This window comes from Globicephala melas, chromosome 2, assembly GCF_963455315.2.
Source record: "Globicephala melas chromosome 2, mGloMel1.2, whole genome shotgun sequence".
Classification (NCBI taxonomy): domain Eukaryota; kingdom Metazoa; phylum Chordata; class Mammalia; order Artiodactyla; family Delphinidae; genus Globicephala; species Globicephala melas.
Window position 1 is genome coordinate 150739123 of NC_083315.2, and position 13881 is coordinate 150753003.

General features: G+C 41.6%; 1 protein-coding gene across 16 annotated transcripts in view; it reads left to right on the forward strand.

Moving 5' to 3' along the window:
• The window catches only part of TTLL5 (tubulin tyrosine ligase like 5), a 306774-nt gene that overhangs the window by 138731 nt on the left and 154162 nt on the right, over positions 1–13881 (forward strand). The gene's annotated exons all lie outside the window — the stretch shown is intronic.

Here is a 13881-nt window from a genome sequence, read left to right on the forward strand (position 1 = left end):
ATGGTCTCTTACTCTAAAATAACCTTTCTTTTCTCTTACTGTATCGACCAACTCTCTCTCAAAGTCACTGATGACCTTGGAATTGCCAACTTCAGTCACCTATTTTTAATCCTTACTCTCTTTTTTAGCACATGACACTATTATTGACTGCCTCCTACGTGAAAACTTCCCTTAGCTTCTCCAGCCTTCAGTAAGTCCTCTGAGAGCTCATCCTCTACTTACCCCCTGAAAAACTAGATACCAGTTTCAACATTTTTAAAAAGCCACTGGTATAGAGACCTGAAATATAGAAACTGACACCAGCAGAGTCTCTCTGATTAAAGAAGGGGGTTGATGCCTGGGCATCTGCTTCTCGCTGCTCTTCATAGGTATCTTCCAACATGCCTCTGAATTCCAGAGCTCAACCGAGCTTCTTTCCTCTCTGTAGTCTCCCCTTGGGTAAACTTTCTCTTCCCATAGCTTCATCTAGTGCTGTTCTGCAGATTTCTCCCAAATATGCATCTTTAGTTTGAACCTGTTTGCTGAGTGTCATGTCCAAATTTCCAACTGCCTGCTAGACATTTCCACCTGACTGTATTACAAGGATCCAAAATATTCAACATATTTTAAACATGCTTTGAAAACATTCAAAAAATATTCAACATATCTAACACCTATTTGTTCTTCTTCCCTTTTCCCCTTTGTATTAGTGACACTGCAGTTCTCCTAGGGAGTTAGGTGTGGAGCCTTGGATTTCTCATCATCTCTCTTTGCTTCTTCATTCTCCCTACGTCCAGGCAGTTGCCAGTTCTTATTCATTCTGACTGTATAATGTCTCTGATATATATCTTCTCTGTTTCACTTTCACATCTACTGTCCTGCTTAAGGACTTAATTATCTCTTGACTGGACATCTACAATTACCTCCTAAGTGGTCTCCTGGCCATTCTCCTCTGTTCACCCTAGTCTTTGCCCTAAAGGAATCTTTCTAAATCACAAGTCTGATAATGATACTCCTCTGCTCAGGAATCTCAAAGGGGCTTCCTGTTATCTTCAAGGTGAAGCCCCAGCTATTGAATATTATTCAAAGCCTTTGTGTGGAATCTGGCTCCAGCCTATTTCTCCAGCCTCTCTCCTTCCCATCACATATGTTTTTGTGCAGCTCACCCAGAATTTCTCTCAGTCTCCATGCTTAGTTTGAGCTATCTTCTCATGGGAAACGTTCCCCAGTCACCATATCTAACTGTTTGCATTTGTCCAGGCTCAACAAAGGTGCCACTTCACTTGTACACATGACGTTTTACTTGCCATACAGCTATCTCCTTTAGTGGACAGTGAGCTCTTTGGAGGCAATGTCCTTTGCTGCCTCAGAACCTGACTCACAGGTAGTACTCAGTAAATGTGCTGATTCTACGGGACTGTAAGGTACTTGATTAAAGATGGGGAGGTGAGGGGCTTCCCTGGTGGTGCAGTGGTTGAGAGTCCGCCTGCCGATGCAGGGGACACGGGTTCATGCCCCGGTCTGGGAAGATCCCACATGCCGCGGAGCAGCTGGGCCCGTGAGTCATGGCCGCTGAGCCTGCGCGTCCGGAGCCTGTGCTCCGCAATGGGAGAGGCCACAACAGTGAGAGGCCCGCGTACCGCTAAAAAAAAAAAAAAAAAAAAAAGATGGGGAGGTGACCATGTCCATTTTTTCACCAGTTTTTTCCAGCGTGGTATATAGTGTGTATTCAACACACATTTTTTAAAATAAATAAGTGAAAGAAGAACCCCCTGCTGCCCTAGCCAGAAGTCATCTTTCCATTGTCTGTGTCCCTTTGGCCCTTCATTAGTCACTCTCTATAATAAATCTGTTATTGTTATTTTATGTCTCTTCTTTCCTGTTGAGTTATAAACTATGTGATGGCTGTTCTTTCTAACCCATCACCCAGCACAGCAACCTTGCCCTTGGTAGGCACTTATCACATGCTTGCTGAATTGAAAAGAATTTCTCTTCTGTGTTATGTTGGTTTTTATGTTCTTTTTAAAAACTATTCCTCTTCCATTTTTTTTGCTGACAATGCTGCACCTGCCCTTCATAATAAAGCAGTTGACATTAGTTGAATGTATGCTTTGTACTGGGCACTGTGCTAAATACTTTATATGCATTATCTCTTTAATCTTATGAAGTAGATACTTAATTTTTTTTACAGGTGAAGAAAATAGCTGAAAGGATAAGTGACTCTGCTAAGGTCACATAAATGGCAAGTAACTGCACCAGGACTCAAACCCAAGTCTCTTTGACTTCACACTCTTTCCATCAGTGTTTTTCTGTCTCTTCCTGTTTGAAACAGGACTCTCACCTCTCATCAGACTACAGTGATGGAGCTTAACACTGCTGTAGAGTCGTAGCCAAGCCAGCAGATTATTTTGTAGTGAAGTCAACTTCAACACTGTGCAGCCTTCTTAATCCCCAGGGTTGCAGTGGGAATGGATCTATTTATCGTGGTGGTGGCAGCCCCTATCGACTCAAAAACTGAATGTATAAATTGGAAGCGCTCGAAAGGGATGTGGCCATCTTGTAAGGTTTTCCAAGAATATCTTTGGCAATTCTTGATCTGGCGCTCTTTGTAGATTTTGGAACACCAAGTGTCTATATGTGTATGTATATTATGTAAATGACAACGTTCAAGAGAGCGGGAAGGTACGACAAGAGAACTTACTGCTAATGTAGCAGAACTACAGGCATTCCTTGCTTTTCCTAACCCCTTTAAAAATGTGATTAATGTTATAACTCTTATCTCCCGGTGATTGGAGTGTAAATTTCTTGAGGTTCACTTTATCAGTATCCAAGAATTTATAAAGGAGTTGAAGCTGCCTTAAAACATGTTGGTTGTTGTGACTGTTGATTTAATACCTGCTCAGGAAGTGCCCTTGGAAGAATGGTTAAAAAGTAGCTGTTTAAGGATGATTCTTTTCATGTTCTTGATTGAATATATTCTCTAATATTTATCCAGTGATGAAAATCGTGTAATAAGTACAGATCTGGCACTTTGGGTTTTCATTTTCTTTTTTCTTGAGTGAAACAGGTCTTGGTCCGCTGGTGTTTTTTATTCAAGGATTGCCTCTTGTTCCAGCAACACATGGTAAAAACAAGTCAGGCAGGACTAGCCACTGCATTTCCCTATTCCAAATCAGTCAGGGCCCTGTGGTCACAGGAATGAAAGTTCCACGACAGGCTCAGCTGATCCCATCATATTCTGATGAGCCTTCATATATGAATGACACAGAGAACGTTGTTCTCAGGATGATATTGGTGTAGTTCTGAGTACAGTATGAATACAGATTTAGAAAAATTTATTTCCACATCAGTGATATGAAGTTATTTTTAACCTTTTTTGGAGTCAGAGATTCCCTTCGAGAATTGAATGGAGGCTATAATTTTTCTCCTGAAAAAAATATGCACCCACACTTAGAGATGTGCATTAATTTCAGAGGGTTCATAGACACTCCCTCCCCCTCCAACTTGACTCCCTCTTGATGCCCTATGGGCCCATGGTCTCCAAGTTAAAAACTTCTGAAAACTTTTAGGTAGCATGTGGTCATTAATATCAGTAATTTCACCAAAAATGATCACTCCAAATTTGTGATTATGTTTGCTTAACACCTTTGTATATTTCAGTGACACCCCCTTCTAGGCCATAATCTCCATGAAGGCAAGGATTTTTGTAATTTAAAAAAATTGTTCTCAATTCTCAAAAGAATGCCACAGAGTGTCTGATAAATATTTGTTGGATTAATGAAATAATCTTGTGAAACCCCATCTCTAGACCTCATCAGACAAGATTTATTTAAGATTTTATGGACCATGCTATAATGAGGAGAGTGAGCTACGCCAAGATTGTTAGCTGCACTGGGAATGCCATGCCACTGATTTGCTCACGTGTTAAGCAGTTACCAAGTCTTTAATGTTGAATTTCCATCTCCATTTTGATAAATAAGATACATGAAATTTGCAAACTGCCTCAGTGAACCTGAGGTTCCCTAAGCGAATCTCAAAAAGGGTGTTAGCCCTTTGCAGTTTCAGTGCCAAGAAGAAACAGATGTAGTATATTCATTGTGTAGACAAGGAACAAAATCTGTACGTCTAAGCTATTATTTCACTCATTTGAGAACTTTGCCCCAAACTTCAAGACCAGGCAGAAATCATCTCTAAAATTATGCAGGGCGATATAGCAAGAACAACACTTATCCCTCAGTCTAGTCACTGATTATTTCATTTCCCCTTATTCCAAAGCAGTCCTTCCCTTGTGGTATTTGTAAAAAGAGGTAATTTGGAACCTTTAATTTCCTTGCTAACCTTCCAGTGACATGAATCACTTCTCTACTCACTGGTGAAACTAGCTACTAGCTGGAGATTGAGGGTGTGTGTGTGTGTGTGTGTGTGTGTGTGTGTGTGTGTGTGTGTGTGTGTGTCTTTGGGACTAGATGAGACCCACTTCATTTATATAAATGCTTTTGTGCCTACTGGGTAAACTCTAGGGGTACAATGGAATAAGATACAGTCCCTGTCCTAAAGGAGCATGTTATTTGTGGGGCAAGGTAGGCGAATAAACCTGTAATTATAATACAGTGCAAAACATGGCATGAAGCTTTTCAACTCTACCATTATGTTCTTTTTTTTTTCTTTCTTTCTTTTTTGTGGTTCGCGGGCCTCTCACTGTTGTGGCCTCTCCCGTTGCGGAGCACAGGCTCCAGACGCGCAGGCTCAGCGGCCATGGCTCACGGGCACAGCCGCTCCGCGGCATGTGGGATCCTCCCGGACCGGGGCACAAACCCGTGTCCCCTGCATCGGCAGGCGGGCTCTCAACCACTGTGCCGCCAGGGAAGCCCTACCATTATGTTCTTGAAGCAGTGTAATGGCAAGGATCCTTTACAGCTGAGGGAGCTCTTTTGTGAAAAATAAATCTAACATTAGGAAGTGAAGCACAAGATGGTAGCAACAAGATTTCAGGATACCGCTGTGCTGAAGTGGTGTGAAAGACCTTCCTAGGGCTAATGATGAAACACCAATTAAGCCTCTCATTTTTCAATTTCCAGGTTGGGAATAATTCCTGCCCCTCCTGGCATAGCTGTAACTATATGTGCTGCTTGTGTTTTCCCAAGCAGCAATGATACACCTTGGTACTGTGTTAAGAAAGGTAAAAGTCATGTGAAGATCCATAAGCCCCAGTCAGAGAAGGGTTTTTGCCACTACATTTGTAGACATACCGTAGAAATGCAGAATCCTGGGTTCTGCTGTGAGTGGAGAGTATCTTGTCCTTGAGGGACTGATAGCACACGCATACACAGAGGTAGATGCTGGTTAATGTTGCTCTGGCGGAGGACTCGGTATCACAGTGGATACCGGCATCTTATTTTTTTCATTAACCCGTGTTGTCTTTTCAGATATATACTAAAACCTCACCATCCTTAAATGTCAGTTTGTTTGGTTTTGTTGTTCCATGGTGGATCTAGAAGTTACTGCACGTGTGGTCGTTAAACACTGATTGAGAGAGAACGGTGGCCGGAATCCAGATTCTATAGCCGCTAACTTGAGGGTCAGGAGAAGATGCCCAAAGAGGATCCTCCAGGACCAAGCTTCTCTTAATTACTATAAGATTTTTGGCCTCAAACTCCTGAGTGGAATTCCTAGCTTTGTTGACGTGGGCTAGATGATCCAATGTCTTCTTCTGCTGCCAGGCCTCCAGCCTAGACTGAAGCCATCAAGTCAGCCTCATGGGCACTTCCCCCCCACCCCAGGCCCACCCACCAGTCTTGATCCTCAAACCATTTTACCGTTGAAGAGAGGCATGGAAAGATAAACCTAAGGAAAGGTGTATTTTCCCATGAGGCCCTAGAATAAAGCTGTCCTAAGATGCCCACTCTTTGGCCTTCCGTTCTTAAATGGCAGGCAGTGCCACCTTGCCTTGCCAGCCGCTTGGGAAGATGTAATACAAAAGAGGGCTGATCCAGAAAGAAAACATGAAGAATGAATACATGAACTTGAGAGCTTTTATCATCATACTCCGAACGCAGTTCTCCAGTTCGAAGGCCCAACACTCTTCTTCAGCCTCGGGGGAAATGAGGAGAGACCATCAAGAGTGTGTCCTGCGTCCCAGCCTTATTATCTCTCACCTGACTGTGGTGACTCTCAGCTAGATGTCTCTGCTTCCACCGCAATGCTGACATAGCACTACATAGCTTACTGCCGTCTACTAGATGGAGAGCAGAATGAGTGGCAAGGTCTGTTCCTGTCTTCCATTACTCTAAATGTTAGCCAAATTAGAGTGCTTTCTGTTTCTCAGACATTCTTCCTGCTTATCTGGCTCTGCATTTTTACTCCACCTTTTCTTTTCCCCTAGGAACCACTACCATTCCACCAGCCCCATACCGGGTCTACTACCTATCCTTTTAGGCCCGGTTCAATTGCCTTCTTTGAATTTCCTTAACACTTTTTTTCTCTTTTTTTCTTTTTTTTTTGTGGTACGCGGGCCCCTCACTGCTGTGGCCTCTCCCGCTGTGGAGCACAGGCTCCGGACGCGCAGGCTCAGCGGCCATGGCTCACGGGCCCAGCCGCTCCGCGGCATGTGGGATCTTCCCGAACCAGGGCACAAACCTGTGTCCCCTGCATCGACAGGCGGACTCTCAACCACTGCACCACCAGGGAAGCCCTCCTTAACACTTTTATTATGGCAATTATCATATTCTGGAGGCCTTTAATATTGCTATTTGTCTAGGTGTCTGTCTCACTAGATTACCAATTCCTTCATGGCTTAGGGGCAAAGGCTACATTTTAGTACCCATTCTCTTAGGACTTTACCCAAGGCTTTGCCCATGATCAGCAATACAGTAAATATTTATTGAATTATCTTTGAGTTCTGGACTTCATTCGAGCATTCAGGACCGTAGCATTTCTAGAGCGTGCGCCAGTAGAGCAATAGTGATTTAGTTAGGCCTGACCCTGGATCCTCTTTGGACACCAAAAGGTTATGTATCTGGGTGGGTGGTGGGTATATTCTGGGAAGCCATCAGGGCAATACTATCATATTTTAATTATAGCACTGGCAGCAGCGCTACTTTTAGCAAACAGCAGTAACAAGCAGTAACACTTGGGCGGGCCAGCCACCGGAAATTGGCCTCCCCCTCTGTGTTTCTTCTACCCCCTCTTTCAATCCATCACCTGTATTTATTCCTGCTGTAATTTAAACACCTGTCTAGATGGAATGCGTGCAATGTGTCCCTACCCCACACATTCAGATATTTGCTCACCTGCCTTATTCGGAAGGTTGGCTCTAAAATAAACAGTTTTGGTACTAAAAGAAAAAAATGCACTGAGGTCACCGTGGCAGTGGACATGAGGAAGGGAATGGGAGTGGTACCTCTGGAGAAGCCGCTCCAGGAGAGAGGGAGCAGAAGAGAAAGAGGAGGAGGAGAGCAAGGGGTGAAACATCTCCCAGCAGCCCCTAAGGCTTAGGCCATGATACAAGCTGGTGGCTAGATTTTCCCACAGACCCTCATTCATTTAGCTAAACAACTAGAGAAAGGCAGGGGTGGAAGAATATTTAACAAGCTGGTTGTTAGGAGGCTTAAATGTCTTGGTTTATTATTTTTTTTAATAGATCTTTATTGGACTATACTTCACAATACTGTTAGTTTCTGTTGCACAACAAAGCGAATCAGCCATATGCATACACATGTCCCCATGTCCCCTCTCTGTTGAGCCTCCCTCCCACCATCCCTATCCCACCCCTCTAGGTGGTCACAAAGCACCGAGCCGATCTCTCTGTGCTGTGCTGCTGCTTCCCACCAGCCAGCTATTTTACATTAGGTAGTGTATGTATGTCCATGCTACTCTCCCTTCGCCCCAGCTTCGCCCTCCCACCCCGTGTCCTCAAGTCCATTTTTTATGTCTGTCTCTTTATTCCTGCCTTGCAACTAGGTTCTTCAGTACCATTTTTTTTTATTCCATATATACGTGTTAGCAATGGCCATTATCAAAAAATCTACAAACAATAAATGCTGGAAAGGGTGTGGTGAAAAGGGAACCCTCCTGCACTGTTGGTGGGAATGTAAATTGATACGACCACTATGGAAAACAGTATGGATGTTCCTTAAAAAACTAAAAATAGAAGTACCATATGACCCAGCAATTCCACTACTGGGCACATACCCTGAGAAAACCATAATTCAAAAAGAGACCTGTACCACAATGTTCATTGCAGCACTATTTACAGTAGCCAGGATATGGAAGCAACCTAAATGCCCACTGACAAATGAATGGATAAAGATGTGGCACATATATACAATGGAATATTACTCAGCCATAAAAGGAAACGAAATTGAGTTATTTGTAGTGAGGTGGATGGACCTAGAGTCTGTCATACAGAGAGTGAAGTAAGTCAGAAAGAGAATGTCTTGATTTATTTTTAATGACCACTATTTCTCATGGCAGCATAGTGAGTAGACTTGAAATTTTAGAAGCTTGTTCTAAACTGTTTTATCCACTTTTGCATCCTTGGCATATTTAACAATTATTAATGTTTGAACATCCAAATAGCAATGAGAAATAGTAAAACCTCAAAGTTCTTGATAGAATTATTATCTCTACTCCTTCCCGTTGGTTGTTTTAATATCTTGTTCCTCACTCTGTTTGGGCAGTTCTGCTAGTTTTTGGAAGATCCCCTGAGCTTTATGGAGGAGAAGCATTGAAAGGTTTTTCTTTCCTGTTCTTTCCTTTCCTTTCCTACCATCCCCTGTAGCAAGTGCTTCTCATACTTTAAGATGCATAAGAATTACCTGTGGCTCTTGTCAAATGCAGATTTCTGTTCACTGGGGCTGAGGCTGGATTGAGTCTGCATTTTTAACAAGCTCACAGGTAAGTGCAGGTGCTGCTGGTCCCCAGACAGAATAGTAAGTTCAGGTTCAAAGGTATGAGGCAGTGGGAGTAACACAGTGGTTAAAACTACAAGATTGGGAGGTTTTGTATCAGGCAGGCCAGGAATTGAAACTAGGGGCTGACACAATTATTTGTTCTTGAGCAAGGTTTTTACCTCTTAAACTCAGTTTCCCCATCTATAAATGAGGGCAGTAATTGTACCTAACAGATCTGTCTTGAAGATTGAGTTAATTGCTTAGAACAATGCCTGGCAAAAACAAAGTGTTCATTAAATTTAGCCATCATTAGTGCTAATATGACTTTGTTGTTATTATTACTGTTATTGTAGTGGAACCTAAGAGATTTCATATTTGCTAAAAAATTAATTATGGCAGAACATTTTAGAGGTCCAAACATAGACTTATAAAATTCTTATAGGCAACATAAAGATGTTGATATCCATTATCAGTAAGGCATGTTCTTCAACTCAATAATTAAAATGAGTTTTAGTTAAGTATCCCATCTTCCAGACCCCTTTGTGACCAAGGCATAAATTCATGAGTTGCCCAGCCTAGATTTAGTAGCATAGTCTCTGATTATTAGCCCAGGGAAGCCAACTGGCCCAGTGGCGACACCCTCTACCTTAATAGCCTAATACTCCTAACTAAAACGATGACCCTCTGTTTTGGACCTGGCTCTGTGTCTTTATGTGCTGTGAGCCTGTCTTTTTAAAAAAATTCTCCAGCGGTGAAATGTTAACCATTGTTGCAAATCAGGTATACATAAATGCCATTTTCCATTTTCTCTTCATCTGTTCAAAGCTGGTTTTATTATGTTATCTGGAGAAATGTAGGTGGACAGAGAAGCAGAGGCAGCCTGGTGACAGGAATAGTCATCATCCTTCTGTCCTGTTAAGGAAGAAACCTCCAGGTGTGAACTCTAACTGGCTTGTAGAGTGTCTTAAGATCTGTCCAATGCTGGGAGATTAGCCCTGCCCTTTGGTCTTTCCTAGTAAAGACAAGGTGCTGCTAGGGCCAAAATTGATGCTCTGGTCCATTTTAGTTCAGTGGCTTCTTCTGCCTATTCTAGAAAAAACTGAGAAGCTGAAAGGAAGGACCAGAGGCATTCTTAATTCATTTAATCTAGAGATAATTTGCTTAGACTGAACTTTAGCCAGGCATAAATCTGTACCCATAAGATTCAGTCAGATCTGGTTGAGGCTCTAGAGCTGTGCTGTCTTTTAAGGTGGCCACTACCTTCATGTGGCTTTTTAAATTTAAGTTAAAGTCTAAAACCCAGTTCCTCAGTCACAGTCACATTGCAAGTGCATAATAGTCACCTGTGGCTAGTGGCTACTGTATTGGGCAGTGCAGATTATAGAACATTTCCATCACAATTGTCAATGGATGATGGATTCCATCCATTTCTATTGGATAGTGCTGCTCTAGAACAAGGATTGAAAGTACTTGTCTCCCCTGTCAGTTCTGATTGTTTAGTGACAGCTGCCCGGAGGACTGTGTAAAAAAGACTCTGAGGCCATATCTAAGTGAGCCCCAAATTGTTTGATTATTCATTAGCAATGTATGTCCTAGGAAGACAGAGCTGGGTGGAATGGAGGTAGTTCTGGGCTAGGCACTGAGTGTCTTCTAGACAAAACCACAGAAGTAAGAGTAGAATATTTTAGAGGGTCTGGTTGTTATTATTTAATAGAGATAGGTTACTTTTCTTTTTAATTTAATTTTTATTTTTGGCCGCGCTGGGTCTTTGTTGCTGCGTTCGGGCTTTTCTCTCCTTGCAAGGCATGGGCTCTAGGTGCACTGGCTTAAGTAGTTGCGGGACGCGGGCCCTAGAGAGCAGGCTCAGTAGTTGTGGTTCACAGGTTTAGTTGCTCCACAGCATGTGGGAGCTTCCTGGACCAGGCATAGAACCCACGTCCCCTGCATTGGCAGGCTAATTCTTAACCACTGTGCCACCAGGGAAGTCCCGGTTACTTTTTTCTTTTTTTAAAGTTAAAACATTTTATTTTGCTCCTACTCTATGGGAGGCACTATGGTTTTTATATAATAAATGTTCCTATTGTGACATCCCAGCTAGAAAATTTTGTACATAAGAGTACTGTTGATTTCAGCAAGTGAGTGCATATGTGAATCTCTGGATTCGTTATCTGCTGCTCAAAAAGTGCACTATGAAAGGTAGAAGATCTGTGTAAACATGCCTGGCATCTGGCAGCTGAACTTGGTAACATAAAGTCTAGCAAAACTTTATTATTCAAATGTATAATGTATTACTGAAAAGAACTACTTTTCATAATCCACTGAGATGCATTATCCAAGAGGATGCTAAAGGTGATAGTAAGCTGCCATTTCCCAGGCATATGTCATGTGAGGGGCACTTAGTGCTGTGGCCGATAATACATATGATCCCTGTATTTCCAGAGAGACTTAATTTATCCCCCCACACCCGCTCTCCCGCTTCGTGTCCATACGATTCTTCTCTACATCTGTGTCTCTATTTCTGCCTTGCAAACTGGTTCATCTGTACCATTTTTCTAGATTCCACATATCTGCGTTAATATTCGATATTTGTTTTTCTCTTTCTGACTTACTTCACTCTGTATGACAGTCTCTAGGTCCATCCACTTATCTACAAATGACCCAGTTTTGTTCCTTTTTATGGCTGGGTAATATTCCATTGTATATATGTACCACATCTTCTTTATCCATTCGTCTGCTGATGGACATTTAGGTTGCTTCCATGACCTGGCTTTTGTAAATAATGCTGCAATGAACATCGAGATGCATGTGTCTTTCTGAAGTATGGTTTTCTCTGGGTATATGCCCAGTCGTGGGATTGCTGGGTCATACGGTAATTCTATTTTTAGTTTTTTAAGAAACCTCCATACTGTTCTCCATAGTGGCTGTATCAATTTACATTCCCACCAACAGTGCAGGAGGGTTCCCTTTTCTCTACACCCTCTCCAGCATTTCTTTTTTGTAGATTTTCTGATGATGCCCATTCTAACTGGTGTGAGGTGATACCTCATTGTAGTTTTGATTTGCATTTCTCTAATAATTAGTTACATTGAGCAGCTTTTCATGTGCTTCTTGGCCATCTGTATGTCTTCCTTGGAGAAATGTCTGTTAAGGTCTTCTGCCCATTTTTGATTGGGGTGTTTGTTTTTTTTAATATTGAGATTTAGTAGCATGGTCTCTGATTATTAGCCCAGAGAAGCCAACCGGCCCGGTGGCGACACCCTCTACCTTAATAGCCTAATACTCCTAACTAAAACGATGAGCCTCTGTTTTGGCACTGGCGCTGTGTCTTTATGTGCTGTGAGCCTGTCTTTTTAAAAAAATTCTCCAGCAGTGAAATGTTAACCATTGTTGCAAATCAGGTATAAATAAATGCCATTTTCCATTTTCTCTTCATCTGTTCAAAGCTGGTTTTGTTATGTTTTATTATGTTATCTGGAGAAATGTAGGTGGACAGAGAAGCAGAGGCAGCCTGGTGACAGGAATATTTTCTCCCTTTCTGAGGGTTTTCTTTTCATCTTGTTTATAGTTTCCTTTGCTGTGCAAAAGCTTTTAAGTTTCATTAGGTCCCATTTCTTTATTTTTGTTTTTATTTTCATTACTCTAGGATGTGGGTCAAAAAAGATCTTGCTGTGATTTATGTCAAAGAGTGTTCTTCCTGTGTTTTCCCCTAAGAGTTTCATAGTGTCCGGTCTTACATTTAGATCTTTAATCCATTTTGAGTTTATTTTTGTGTTTGGTGTTAGGGAGTGTCCTAATTTCATACTTTTACATGTAGCTGTCCAGTTTTCCCAGCACCACTTATTGAAGAGACTGTCTTTTCTCCATTGTATATCCTTGCCTCCTTTGTCATAGCTTAGTTGACCATAGGTGCGTGGGTTTATCTCTGGGCTTTCTATCTTGTCTCATTGATCTATATTTCTGTTTTTGTGCCAGTAGCATATTGTCTTGAGTACTGTAGCTTTGTCGTATAGTCTGAAGTCAGGGAGTCTGATTCCTCCATCTCCCTTTTTTTCCCTCAAGATTGCTTTGGCTCTTCAGGGTCTTTTCTGTCTCTGTACAAAATTTAAGATTTTTTGTTCTAGTTCTGTAAAAAAATGCCATTGGTAATTTGATAGGGATTGCACTGAATCTGTAGATTGCTTTGGGTAGTAGAGTCATTTTCACAATATTGCTTCTTCCAATCCAAGAACATGGTAGATCTCTCCATCTGTTTGTGTCATCTTTGATTTATTTCATCAGTGTCTTATAGTTTTCTGAGTACAGGTCTTTTACTTCATTAAGTAGGTTTATGCCTAGGTATTTTATTCTTTTTGTTGCAATGGTGAATGGGATCATTTCCATAATTTCTCTTTCTGATCTTTTTGTTGTTAGTGTATAGGAATGCAAGAGATTTCTGTGCATTAATTTTGTATCGTACAACTTTACCAAATTCATTGATTAGCTCTAGTAGTTTTCTGGTGACATCTTAGGTTTCTCTATGTATAGTATCATGTCATCTGCAAACAGTGACAGTTTTACTTCTTCTTTTCCAATTTGTATTCCTTTTATTTCTTTTTCTTCTCTGACTCCCATGGCTAGGGCTTCCAAAACTATGTCGAATAAGAGTGGCGAGAGTGGCCATCCTTGTCTTGTTGCTGATCTTAGAGGAAATGCTTTCAGTTTTTCACCATTGAGAATGATGTCTGCTGTGGGTTTGTCGTATATGGCCTTTATTATGTTGAGGTAGGTTCCCTCTTTGCCCACTTTCTGGAGAGTTTTTATCATAAATGGGTGTTGAATTTTGTCAAAAGCTTTTTCTGCATCTATTGAGATGATCATATGGTTTTTATTCTTCAGTTTGTTAATATGGTGTATCACGTTGATTGATTTGCATATATTGAAGAATCCTTGCATCCCTGGGATAAATCCCTCTTGATCTGGTGTATGATCCTTTTAATGTGTTGTTGGATTCTGTTTGCTGGTATTTTGTTGA